This window comes from Sarcophilus harrisii, chromosome 6, assembly GCF_902635505.1.
Source record: "Sarcophilus harrisii chromosome 6, mSarHar1.11, whole genome shotgun sequence".
Lineage (NCBI taxonomy): Eukaryota > Metazoa > Chordata > Mammalia > Dasyuromorphia > Dasyuridae > Sarcophilus > Sarcophilus harrisii.
The window spans coordinates 216,671,142-216,685,549 of record NC_045431.1 but is presented as its reverse complement, the minus strand read 5'-3'; positions in this window follow the sequence as shown (position 1 = coordinate 216,685,549).

Here is a 14,408-nt window from a genome sequence, read left to right as displayed (position 1 = left end):
TGTGCATTTATAACTAAGCTAGGAATTTAATATTGCCAGCATAACAGCTACAGAGTTATGTTGTTCGGCACCTCTAAACTATGAAAGATGTAACACATTTTCCCAGCAGCGCTCAAGGCCTCGATGAGCTTGCGTTAAATCTAGGTGCAGTTTCCGACATGTATAGAATCAAATGGATGCAATGGAGCCGATCTAAAATAAGGCTTAGTTGTCCTTTATATTTAAATATCCTTGAATTGTCTCCTTATTTTCTCTCTTTCCCCCCTTTTTTTGCACTGTGTGTAAATGCAATCTTACTAGCACAAAATATTGTCGCAGATAGGTATTTCTGTTCTTCCACTGTAAATGCTATTGGGCTTTATTCCATTTTATGTTTATCTTGTTAATGGAATTTAGGAAAGCAGTTGTTTCTTTAAATTTATTGTGATATTCTATATCTAGCGGCCTTTATATGCAAATAAAATTGCAAGATTTTTAAATAGTTGCTGTTTGAGGGTTTTGGTGGGATTTTAGGGCTTTGGGGGTGTGGGGAGAATGCAGAATATATATGCAGCATCAGTTTTCCATTTCAGGAGAATTAGAATAAGTGACTTTTTTTTTCTAATTTTCCATAAATTTTTATTACTCACCATTCATGAGCTGGCAAGCAGGTCGATAAAGCACTCTGGATTTTTTCCATCATTTTGCCATCTATCTTGGCACAGATTTCAGGAAGGAAAGACTTCCTCCCTGGATATTATAATTCACTCAAAACTCAGTGTATCCAGAATGTTGTAGCCTATGTATGTATGTATGTAAGGCCTGCTGGAGAGAGTCACCACTGGGGCAAAGCTGGGAGTGTTTATATAAAATAATCTATTTCTCCTCTCCTAATTTGCCTCAAAAGCAGGTTAATTGATCCCTGTCCTTTATAGCACTCACCATTAAAATGTTGTTAAAATTAGATATGGGGGCAGCTAGATGACTCAGTGCATAGAACACCAGCCCTGAAGTCAGGAGGACCTGAGTTCAAATGTGACCTTAGACACTTAACACATCCTAGCTGTGTGACCGTGGGCAAGTCACTTACCCCCAATTGTCTCAACAACAACAAAAAAGGGGGAAAATAAAATATACTACTTTTCAGTTAAATAATTTAAAATCCATTCATACTTATTTAATTGTATTTTTAAAACCTATAAGAAATAACATGAGAGAATCAATATCTATGTGTGTATTATAGTATTATAATTATTATAATATGTATTATTATATGTACATTAGACATACATTATTATATATACATTACATATATAAATATACATTTTATATATAAATAAACTCACTTATACAGTTTATTTGTACATAATGTATATTTAGGTTATATAGTATATCTATTTATAATTCAATCTCAGTTATAAATATGCAATTATTCTATTTATCATTATGATTATATAAATAGGTATAAATACACATATTACATATACTACACATTCAGTACATATACTGAATTTGTATATGTGTATTTATGTATTACATATAAATCCAGTTCCATAATATTTGTTATATACATATATGTATATGTGCATATATACAGACATACATGCGTGTGTATTATGTGTGTATACAGGACATGGAATAGAGACTAAGAAAGAAGTAAGGCAATGGATTTAACATGGCAACTAAATTTAAGTTCTATATATAAATCTAAAAATAAATGTCTTTTTTAGAAATGGGAAGGACTGTTGCATAATGGGATGGATATGTGTGTGGGGCTCTGGCAGTCTTCCCATGTAGAGCTCTGGAGATGTTAGTACTGACACAGTTAAGTTAAGTTGTTCTTCATTTAATAAAATTGCTTTCCATTGTGTAGGAAAGAAATGCACTTTTATAAGACAAATTTGGATCAAAAAATAACGATAGTAGACATTTGTCTTTACCAAAGCACTTTATGTACATTATATTATTTGAACAATCCTTCAAGAATGAGTGTTGCAGGTATCGTTATCATCACATTTCTTATTTTAGAGTTGTGCAGCCTGAGGGAACAAAAGGCTAAATGGGTTTTTTCATGGTCATATTTGCAGTAAATTTCTGATGGGATTCCAGTCCAGGTCTTCCTGTCTTCAAGGCCGAGACTCGATCCATGACAGAATGTTACTTCTTAGAAGGCAATCTGACTTACATGATAAATACACTTTCATTCATTCAGTTCTTACTTATTAAGTTCCTACTGTATGCAATATAACATACTGAGCCAAGCTTTCCCACGTAACTTCATTGGGTATGGGTGGGAGGAGGGGAGTGGAGGGGGTATTGTGTTGGGTATTCCAGTATGACCTCTGGACTTGGGTTTGGTTCTTTGCTCGATCACTTCCCAGCCCTGATGCAAGATCATAAATTTAGAATTGGAAGGAACCATACAAGTTAACTAGTCCAACTCCATCATTTTACAGATAAGGATACTGAGATTTAAAAGGGTTAAATTAATTGCCCAAAGTTACATGAATAATGCCAGAGTGATCCTATGTTTTCTGACTCAAAATCTAACAGTCTGCCCATTGGTCCCTACTTTTCATTTTTTGGTCCTCAATTTCTTCATTTATCAAATGGGGATGATTAATAATATGTCCATTACCAGCCTCCTAAAGTCGGTATCGGGAAAAGGTTTTTGATATATCTGTCATATAATTGTTAACAGTTTATTACTGTGGGAATGGATATACCTATTGATGTCACTAATTAGCTCAGGGGAATAGAGCACTGGGCCTGGAGTCAGGAAGAGCTGACTACTAATTTGCCTTCAGACCCTTAATTTCTGTATGACCAAGCAACTTATTTAACCTGTTTAACTCAGTTTTCTCACTTGTAAAATGAAGCTAATAATAGCATCTACATGAAGATCAAATGAAATTATGTTTATAAAGCATTTAGCAAAATGCCTGACACATAGTAGGTGATATATATATATGTGTGTGTGTGTGTGTGTATATATATATATATTCGATATAATCAGCATCAGCTATCAACATCATTGTCACCATTGTTTTCATCATCATCATCATTATCATCATTGTTGTTATTCTCATTCATCTAAGAGCAAGAACATTGAAATATCTTGAAATGATTTATTAAGTCATAGAATCTCAAGCACTACCAGTAGAAGGAAGATCAAAGATCAATCATGGAATCCAACTGCCACCAGCATAAATATCCCCTCTGATAAAATATAAGATAAAATAAAGATAAGATAAAAGCTAAATATAAATAAATAAAGATAGGATAAAAAGATAAATATCTCCAACAAGTGCTCAGCCTGTAGCCACTTGAATATCTCCAGTGATGGAGATCCAGCTATCTCCCCAGAAAACCCATTTCACTTTTCTTCATGAAGTGTATCTGTACATCAAGATGAAATTATTCACTTTGTAATGTCTACTCAACTCCTACTTTTCTTTCCACTGAGAAGAAGCCAAACCAAGTTAATCTCTTTTCAATCTTACAAATACATGAAGACAATTACCCTGGACCTTTAAATCTCTTCTGCTAACTAACCAGTCCAGTTCCTTCCAATGATCTTCACATATGATACTCCTTATACCATTTGTTATCCTAATCACCTTTCTCTAAAAGTATTCAGAATATATATGCAGCTAGTGGCGGAGTAGAATGTAAGAAAAGAAAGGAAATGAGCATTTATGTGGCACTTATTATATGGTAGGTACCTTGCTAAAGGTTTTCCAGATATCTTGTTTGAGCTTTACAGCAATCCTGGGAAATAGGAGCTATTATTATCCTTTTTTTACAGTAGAGGAAATTGAGGCAAATAAAAGTTAAGTGATTTGTTTAGGGTCCAACATAATAGGTGTCTGAGATTGGATTTGAATTCAGTTCTTCACATTGCACTATCTAACTACCTAGGATAAAAATTTGGACTTGGAAGCAAGAAGAAATCCTGCCTCAGAACTTAACTAGTTGTTCTCTTGACTTTTCTCAGTTTTTACTTTCCTTATATATAAAATGAGGATTATGATAGCACCTACCTCCCAAAGTGGTTGGGAAGATCAAATGAGATCTTCTATCCTCTATGAGGATATGAAAAGTACTTTGTTAACTTTTTTAATTATTTTTTTATTTTATTAACTCTTAAAAGTGCTATGTACATGCTAACCATTATTAGGCTTTGTTGTTTTTTTATCAGTTTTCTCCCCAAAATATGACCCATGTATGTGGATGCAATATTCCAAATTTGCCTTACTGAAGGCAGAGTTCTGTAAGATTCTATCTACCATGTTTTGTCCGTGATATTTCAGGCAGCAGGGTAGTTGGCAGAGAGACCTGCTTTCAAGTCTTGCCTTTGACACAAACTGAATGCATGAGCTTGGGCAAATAATTTAGCTTCTCATTTAATTTCTCAGTTCTAGACAACTCTCTAAATTCTAATTTGCAGAGAATATGCCAACCTGCATTGCTGGAAGAGGTTCTCCCACTGGGAAGCAATAAAAGAAATCATGGGTCCAGTTTGAAAACAAAACAAAACAAAATGGCAAGGATTGGGTTGAACTTGCCCTCTAAAATCCCTAGATATACTCACCTGAATTATATCAGTCAGTAGTTCTCATTTTGGAGCAGTTAATTTTATTGACCCATTTAGAGAAATTGACACTCATCCCAATTAGATATCATCTTATTTGATTCAAGTTATCTTTCTAGTCTATTGAGATCTTTTTGGGTCCTGGCTTTTTTGGATCCTCCCAGTTTGCTGCCATATGTAAATTGAATAAATGTGCCATCTGTGCCTCCCTCCAAGTCATCAGTAAAAATGTGGAACAGCATAGTAGCAAAGACAGATTCCTGGAACACTCCACTAAAGACTTCCCTCCAAGGTTCTGTAAATCATTGCTCAGTGGATGCAGTCATTCAACCATTCTGCATCTGCCTCACTTGACTGTCACCTAGCTTCCGTCTTTCCTTCTTGTCCACACAAGGATAGCATGAGAGACTTTCTCATGTGCTTTGCTGAAATCTCAGAATTGTCTACGTTTGGTATCCCCGTGGTCCATTAACTCCATAAAAGGAAATCGTTGGTTATGATCTATTCTTGATAAACATGTGATAATTCAATACTGTCGCTTCCTTTTCTAAATACTCCTAAGCTATCCCTTTCATAATATTTTCTGAAAATTGACAGAAACTAAATCAAAGTCAACAGCTGGAAGATTCCAACTTTTTTTAAACCTGGGACATCACTTGAGAAGTGAGATGCTGTAATGGAAAAAACAGGAACTTGGGAGAAAACAAACTGGATTCACATCCCATCTATGCTATTTGTTACCTGTGTGACCTTTACCAATGTGCAACCTTTTTGGAGAATTGTTTCTCATTCCATAAAATGAGAGAGTTTAATCAGTTGGGAAGCGAGCTAAAAAATATTTATTAAGCATCTACTATGACCGTACCTAGCGCCTATTAGGGCCAGGAAGAGCTGGTAAGTAGCTCAGTGGATAGAATATCAGGTACTTATTAGCTGTGTGATGCTAGGAAAGTCACTTTAGTCCTGTTTGCCTCAGTTTCCTCATCTGTACAATGACCTGGGAGAAGAAATGACAATCTACTGTAGTATCTTTCCAAGAAAACACCCAAATGGGGTCACACAGAGTTGAACATGACTGGAAAATGACTGAATGGACATGACTGAAAAATACTGTGCTAAGTGCTAAGACTACAAAGGGAGACAAAAGATCAAATGATCTCTGTCTTTTGTAGCTCTAACTTCTATAATGATAATAATGATAACTATCATATATTATGGCACTTTAAGGCCTATAAAAATCTTTACATGTGTTATCTCATTTCATCCTCACAGCAGTCCTGTGAAGTAGGTGCTATTCATGTTTAACCTATATCAGATTGCTTGCTATTTTGGGGAGGGTAGAGGGGGGAGGAGAGGGAGAATAATTTGGGACCCAAGGTTTTGAAAAGGTGAATGTTAAAATGTGTTTTGGAGAAATAAAATACTATTAAATAAAAAAATAAGCACTATTGCTATCTCTGTTTTACAGGTAGTGAAACAGATTAAGTTACTTGCCCCGAGTCACACAACTAGGACATGTCTGACACAGGATTTAAACTTGGGTTCTTTCAGACTCCAGCCATTGTACTACCTAATTACTCTTCTCCAATTCTATGGCACTTCTTCCATTTGCATCCCCTCCCACACACACATATACCAAATCACCAGCAGGGACTCATCAATAACATTTACTATTTCTTCTAGTCTCTTAGTATATAGTTTCTCCAGGTCTTGTGACTTGAATTCATTGAAGACAGCAAAACGCACTTGTTACTATTGTCTTGCATGACTCCCTGTTGCCCATTTGGTTCCTAATCTGAGACACAATAAATGGGCTCTGAGTATTTCAACCTTCTCTCGATGATGTGGTTTGAGTCCGGGAATGACAGAGGAAACAGTCTTATGATTTTAGAATACTCCTTTTTGCTAATGAAAATCCTTGTTGTATCTTTATGCTCTCGGTTTGAAAGAATGTCTGGGACCACAAGGAGGTTCCTTGAGTTGATTATCTAGGCAGTCTGCTGGACTCTGAAGCCAGTCCCCTATTCACTACACCATGTTTCCTCTCTATAATTATTTTACACTATTATGGCTTGAACAGTGATTATCATCCTTTCTTTGACCTTCCTCCAACCCCTGTCTAAGCTGGGGTGGAGGGGGAGTGTTGTAGGATGGGGAAATCCATTATGATCCTAAACTCCGTTCTGAGCTGGGGTTTATTATTCCTACTAACCATTCTGATAGGAATTGTACTCTTTTTTTTATCCTGTTAGTTACCCCACTCTTCATCTTTTCTCTGTAAATAACTTATCAAAAGCTAAATTTGTTCTCCATGAGTACAGATCAGTCTCTTTAAACCACACCTTCCCTCTTTTTCTTATTAAATTTGTTTTTGCTTGCATCATAAGCATTTCATTACCGGGAGCTTCCCATTCTCCTCAGGCTAACTGTTCCTATAGAATTTTGGGGTGGTATTCCCCCGCTTCCATCCTTTGGCCCCAGATGAAATCATTCTGTTAGCTTGAGGTTACACAAAAACCTCTCTATCTTTTGGCTCCTTATGGAATCATTGCCATGCTTTGTAGGAAAATTTGTGTGCATTTGTGATCCATGAGAAATTCAACAAGTCTATTTCTCTGCCTCAGAAGTATGAAAAGCGCAGAGTGCTCCTGCATAGGACAGATACAGGATTCCTATTTTCTCATTTGGATGTCATTATTTAAGATGTCCAAGGTTTGGTCTCTATGGATGAAGGGATTTATTATTTCCCGTTGTTTAAATTAGTCTAGAGGATTCTCTGGACCTGGAGATTTGTCCTAATATCCTTTCCCCTGGAATTCTGTTCCCCATCTTTCCCATTTCTATGCTACTATGTATCTCAATCAAGGAGACTCTTTATTTGTATGTGAACTCATTTTCCCTTCTTTTAGAAATCCTTTTGGTGATGTCCACTTAATTCCCAGTCCACTCTTCTCTTCACCAGTGGTCAGCACTAACTTGGTGGTCTTTTTTTAATCCTCTCAGCAGCTCCTTGGCTTAAGCAAATAAATACTATGGACCCATCTCAAGAAAGGAAAAGAGAAACTCTGAGGATTAAGGATTTGTCAGTTCTAGATAAGAAGCTAGCTTTGTCCCCGAGCTTAGTGTGTACACAGTTACGCTAACCAACACATGCCAACAATCTTAACAAACAACAGCTGCCCCATTCTTATAATAGAGAAGTCCCCTGCTTTGGGGACCTGCCATTCCCTAAGTTGTCTTGATTTCACAACACCCTTCCCCCTCCTTCCTATCAATCAACAAACATTTACTAATAGCCTAATACATACCAGGCACCGGGCTGGCTGGGGGGGAGACATAGCCAAAAGTGAAACTATTTCTGCTTTTACAGAACTCTCTCATTAGGACAAACATGTATAAATAAACATATACAAAAGACAAAGTGAATTGAAAGTGTTGGGGAAAGCGGGGCTAGCTCTGGAGTTTGAGAAACTGTTCAAATTCTGACTCAGTAGCTGTGTGAGCTTGGATAAGTCACTTAAAATGAAAAAGAAAAAAGAGATTCTCATATTTAAAAGGAAAGAGTTGGACTACCTGACCTCTTAGTTCTCTGCCGACTTTGAAATTTTCCTGAGCTATATATATTTTGTAAATGTCTTGGTATAGAATGTAAGGTCTGGCAGATCTACCTAAGGTGTAGTGACTCGGATTATCACCTCCCCTCCCCCCTCAGACTGAATAGATGTGTACAGACCAGCTTAGCTAAGGGCAGGCAAGCTCATCACTGACAGGGAAGCCATTCGGCTAGGAAATGATTGGCCAGTTGATCTCTGGTTTCTCTATTGCAAAATAAGAACCATAATAGCACATACCTTCCAGGGTGATTGGGAGGATACAATTAGATGATATTTGTATGCATTTTGCAAATCTCAAAGTAATATACGTGTATGCATAATATATACATATATGCGTGCAGAACATGTATCTTATGTGATGTCTACATATACACATACACACACATATATACACATACTCATATTCATATGTGAATAAGTAAATAAGATAGAGATACATGTGGAGAGATATGGCTAAAGATAGATATGTGTGTAGATAGGTAGGTAGACAGATAGATAGGAATATGTATGTGGATAGATTAAATAGATAAGCATGTGGATAGATAAGAGATAGAGATATACAGACAGACAGATAAATGGACAGATAAATATGTGAATACATAGATAGATATGTATTCAGATAGATAGACTGATGGGTTGATGTGTGTGTGGGTAGACAGACAGATGGATGATAGATAGATAAAATAGGTTTGTATGTGGATAGATAGATATGTATTTAGATAGATATTTAGACAGACAGATAGGTATATATTTAGATATGTTAACGGATAGAGAACAGACAAATAGATGGACAGATAGATATGTATTTAGACAGATATTTAGATAGACAGATGTAGACAAGTAGAAAGGTAGGTAGATAAAATAGATATGTATATGGATAAATATGTATTTAGATAGATATTTAGACAGAGCAGACAAATAGATGGACAGATAGATGCTACTTAGATAAAATAGATATCTATGTGGATAGATAATTATGTATTTAGATACATAGATATTTAGACAGAGTAGACAAATAGATATGCAGATAGATGATAGATAGATAAAATAGATATGTATGTGGATAAATGGATATGTATTTAGATAGATATTTAGACAGAGAGCAGACAAATAGATGGACAGATAGATATGCAAATAGATAGATAGTCAGTTTGGGGGACCATTTAAGGAATAGAGATAAGGGCTGGACTTGTGATTTTGTTGGCATAGGGAATTCCTGGCTGAGCAAACAGCATCGACTAAGACTCAGACAGACTGAGAAGTTATGATTTGACCCAGAGACACCCTGCCAGTATGTATCAGAGGTGAGATTTGAACTTCCCAGTTCCTGCTTTCTATCTAGTAAATCATGATTGTTGTTCAGTCGTTTTTGAGTCTAGTCCAAGTCCTCGTGACCCCATTAGGCGTTTCCTTGGCAAAGATAATGCTACGGTCGGCCATTTCCTTCTCCAGCTCATTTTACAGATGAGGAAACTGAGGCAAGCCGGATGAAGTGATTTATCGGGGTCACAGTTAAAAAGTGTCTGAGAGGGGATCGGAACTCATGAAGATGAGTCTTCTGGTTCCAAGCCCATGCTCTATCCACCGCCTAGATAGCTGATAGATAAACAGAAACGATACAGTTTCCCTGCGGTTCCTTCTTACTGGACTACAGAACGCGCTGCTGAATTTGTCCAGGGCTTTGGATGGCATTGTGGGGAAGAGATTAGTCTGTCTGTGTCTGATGTAATCTGATAGTCCTGAAGATCAACTTTCAAGGTCAAGAGTGCAGCTATTTGTATGGAAAACAAGTGCCCCTGCAGTCTGGCGTTTCCTTTGTTAGCGGGCTCCCATTCTCCTCCGGGGACTTCTGTGACCCCGGCGCTCGGCGACTCGGTCCTGGGCGCTCCGATGCAGCCCCGGAGTCCCCCCAACTCCCCTCTGCTGGTTTAGCATCTTCTTTTCGTACATTAAATGTGAGGGAGGCCTCTGCCCCGTGGGTGATCGAAATGTTTTTAAAATGACAATTAAAGCAAAGCAATCTCAGCATTAGTCACAAGCCGATGAACCACTAGTTAAAGGAAGTTAATTTCATGCGCGGAGTCAAAGCGGAAAGCCAGAGCTCCGAAAGGGCCCCGGGAAAATCGCGTCTGCTCCCCCAACTTCCGTCTCGGGCAGCGACCCGACAAAGCGCTTCTCCCGAGTTGGGCTCCTCGGCCTCATTGGCTGATTCAGGGAAGCCTCCCGAGAAATCCCGCACGGTGAGAGAGCTAGGGAACTCTCCCGTCTCCCAATGTCTATCTCTGGGTAATGGAGAGGGGTGGGGGGCGTGGGGAGACACGGAGAGAGACAGACGGACAGACAAGAGACAGAAAGACACAGAATGAGAAACAGAGTCACAGAGACAGACATACAGAGGGAGACAGAGAGAGAAAGGGAAGGAGGGAGGAAGAGAGAGACACACAGAGACAGAGAGAGGAAGGGAAGAAGAGAGAAGAGGAGAGAGAGAAGAGAAGAGAAGAGAAGAGAAGAGAAGAGAAGAGAAGAGAAGAGAAGAGAAGAGAAGAGAAGAGAAGAGAAGAGAAGAGAAGAGAAGAGAAGAGAGATTTTTCCATTAGGAAGCATGGCTGCAGCCTACTAAAAGCCCGGGTAGGCACGTTAGGGTAGCCGTCTCCACCTCCTCATCCATCAGTTTTGATGTTTATGATACCAGAGCTACCACAAGATGCATTTGGCCTTCCCACAGAAGCTCCCTAGCAGAGTCAGTGGCTCAGATGTGGTTAAAATGAGCGTGATTCCTTGCTTTCTTCCCTCCATAACCTTATCAAATGACTTTGGGAAAAGAGAGGTCTTTCTTTTATTGGGAATAGATAGGTGCAACTTCCCCAGTGAATGATCAAAGGCTCATAGTCATGTGAAAATGCCAGAGAATTCAATTAAACCCAGCATCTCTTGAGTGTCTACTGTTTTTAAAACACATTCCTAGGTTTCTGGGGGATGCAAAGAAGGGAAAGAAATAACTTCCCTCATGGAGATGACAGTCTGTTTGGAGAGGCAAATAACCCAGGGAGCAGTAATGACTAAGTTCTAGGTGCTGGACATGATGTAAACAAATTTAAAAATGCCCAATCAACAAAAAGAAATGTCTGCTTTTTTTTTTAAATAATAGGATTCCAGGATTATAGATGAAGAAGAGAACTTGGAGGTCATCAAGAATAACGCCAAGGAGGTTGTGAGAGAAACCGAGACAGAGAGAGACAGAGTGAGAAACAGAGAGAGACAGAATGAGAAACAGAGACACAGAGATAGTCAGAGACACAGAGAAATAGAGAGACAGAGAATCAGAGACACAGAGAGACACAATGAGAGACAGAGAGTTAGAGCTAGACAGAGTGAAAGAGACAGAGACAGACAGACACAGAGATAGACACAGAGAGAGACAGAGAGAGAAATTGAGAGACAGAGATAGTAAGAAAGACAAAGAAACAGAGAAAGTCAGAGACAAAGAAATAGTAAGAGAGACACACACACACAGAGTCAGAGAGAAAAGAACAATAATAACTCCCTCGTTTTAAATGAGAAAACTGAGGCTAGTGTCTGTGTTGCTCTTTGTTTTGCTAGCACACTTACTTTGCCTTCATCATCCACCACAAATCTCCTCCTCCATATGAGAACAATATCAGAGGCGTTGAATCAAAGCCAGTTGACCTAGCTGGGGAATGTATAATGTATTGAGTTCCACGTGGCCACCCCATATTTCTGGCCCCCACCTACCACTGAGCAGACTAAGACATATTTTCCTCATTAATTCCTCAGGACGCAAAACTTTATTACAAATTGTCAAAGTGCCAACTGACTTTAGTGTTGTTATTTACATTACCAATAAGGTTTTTAATAGCAATTTGAAATAATAGTTGTGTTGACTTTTCAGCCATCAGTTTTTTAAGTTCCTTTGACTGGGAGGAGGGGAGAGGGAGAGGAGGTTGGGAGGATGGTGATTATCTTCTATCTTCTAAGTTGGAAGTCTACATAACTAGGAAACTAAGCATGATGGTATCAGTGCCAGTTGACTCCATTTCTGGAGGGCAGGAATTGTTGTGCCCAATGATGGCTGCGAGCCGGTCTTATAAGATGGTTTGTTTTCTTAATTTACTACATGAAACAGTTTTTCTCTAATGGCACCTGGCATGTCATCTACTAAATGCACCTTAATGTCTTCATCAATCACCTCCGAATGCTCTTGCATGCATCAGTTGTTGACATTCCCCCCCTCCCCAACAAATAAATGAGGGGAATGATTTATCCGAAGCCACCAATCACTTGTGGGGCTTCTTAAGTGGCACTCCAGGGAAAAACGACCAAAAGCATTACTGTGCCCCGTCCTCTTGGGCTGTATAGAAGAGAAAGTTTGCCCATAAGTCTTCATGAAGGATGTTCCTGGGAATTTGCCCAATGGGATCTAGTTTGCTCCCAAGGCTTTCAGAAAGGTTATTATTTCTCTTTTCCTTTGTGGAAAATGGCCTTAAGACCGAGGGAGCAAACCACCGGCCTTTTGTGTTGCAGGTGGACGGTGGTCTGGAAACCCAAGAACCTTTCATAAATTCACAAGAAATGCCATGAGCAAATAAGGTATGACCTGGGAGTTATGCCTAGAGGCAATGAGATGGCAAAGTAGTTCTGGATCTAGGAACACCAACATTCGAGTCTGACCTCAAATATTTGCTTCATGTGACACTCAGTTTTGTTGATTACAAAATGGGAATCATCTCAGCACTCACACAGCAGAGTTATTGTGAGCATGAAAAATAGTATCTGGCATAAAACAGCACAGTCCCTGGCACACAAAAGGTGCTTAAGAAATGTTTGTTTCCTTCTTGATATTTTTCTGTTACCTGGATACAAACCACTTTCTTTGTGATTTCCATGCCATCTGGCCATACACTGGAATACCATCATGGACATCTCATCATCTGCTCTGATGCCATATGTCTACCTCTCCACCACTATCTGATTTTAGAACAATGATAAAATCAGTGCTGCCATTTTAACTGGAAAAGGGACGAGAAACCATTGCCCTGTGACTCTTATTTATGAAATTTTTATTTATCTTATTTATAAAATGTATAATTTCCAAGACAGTCTAGACCACAACACTTTTCCTTGGCCACCTTTTCCCTCCCCTACACCCTACTTCCTTGAGGGAAAAGATTGCTTCATAGTTCGTTTGTATCTCCAATATCTGGCATACTGTGGGTGCTTAATAAATGCCTGCTTATTTGATTCAGTCTCAGTTTATTCATCTAGGGACTGTAGGCTTCTATCAGATGTACACAGCAAACACTTAATAAGTACTCTTTGGATTGAATTGACTCAGAAAACTTGAGAGTTGAAAGGTAGTCTTGGTTTATGTCTGGAATAAAATCTCCATCTCCACAATGTTGGACAAGTGGTCATCTGGCCTCTAGGTTTAAATATATATTTTTACATATTGTCTTTTCTCAGTAGGGCACTAGGTGGTGCCACAGAACACTGGGGCTAGAGTCAGGAAATCTCATCTTTGAGAGTTCAAATCCAGCCTCAGATACTTCCCAGCTATGTGACCCCTGGCGAATCACTTTATCCTGTTTGCCTCAATTTCCTCATCTGTAAAATGACATGAAGAAGAAAATGGCAAATTATTCCAATATCTTTGCCAAGAAAACCCAAAATGGGATCATGAAGAATTGGATACAAATGAAAAAAGACTCAATACTTTTTTTCAATAGAATGTGTACTCCTTGAGGGCTAAGACTTGATTTCTTCATCATTATATCCCCACAGCCTTGAAGAGCTTGAAGTAGGAACTTAATAATGAATGCTCATTAGATTGAATTGGAAGGAAAGCCATTATCTACTCCTCAAGGCTGAAAGTTTGATTTTTTGCATAAAGATTAGGAAAGTTTTTCCTTCCATCAAGCAAAATTTACCTCTTTGAAGTTTCCATTCATCACTTTTACTTCTCCCCTCCAGGGCCAGAGTATATTCCCTCTTTGCTTTACAATCCTTCATATCTTTAACATAGCTCCCATGACCCCGTCATCTTCTCTTCATGAGCGATTGCTCTCAAGGGCCTTCACCATTCTGGACACCCTTTTCTCTGTGCTCGGCAGCTTTTGATGGACTTTCGGTGCCCAGAACTGAACACGATGCTCCAGATGTGCTCTTGTCAAAGCAGAGGGTGCCTTAGAATCCTTACCCTATTC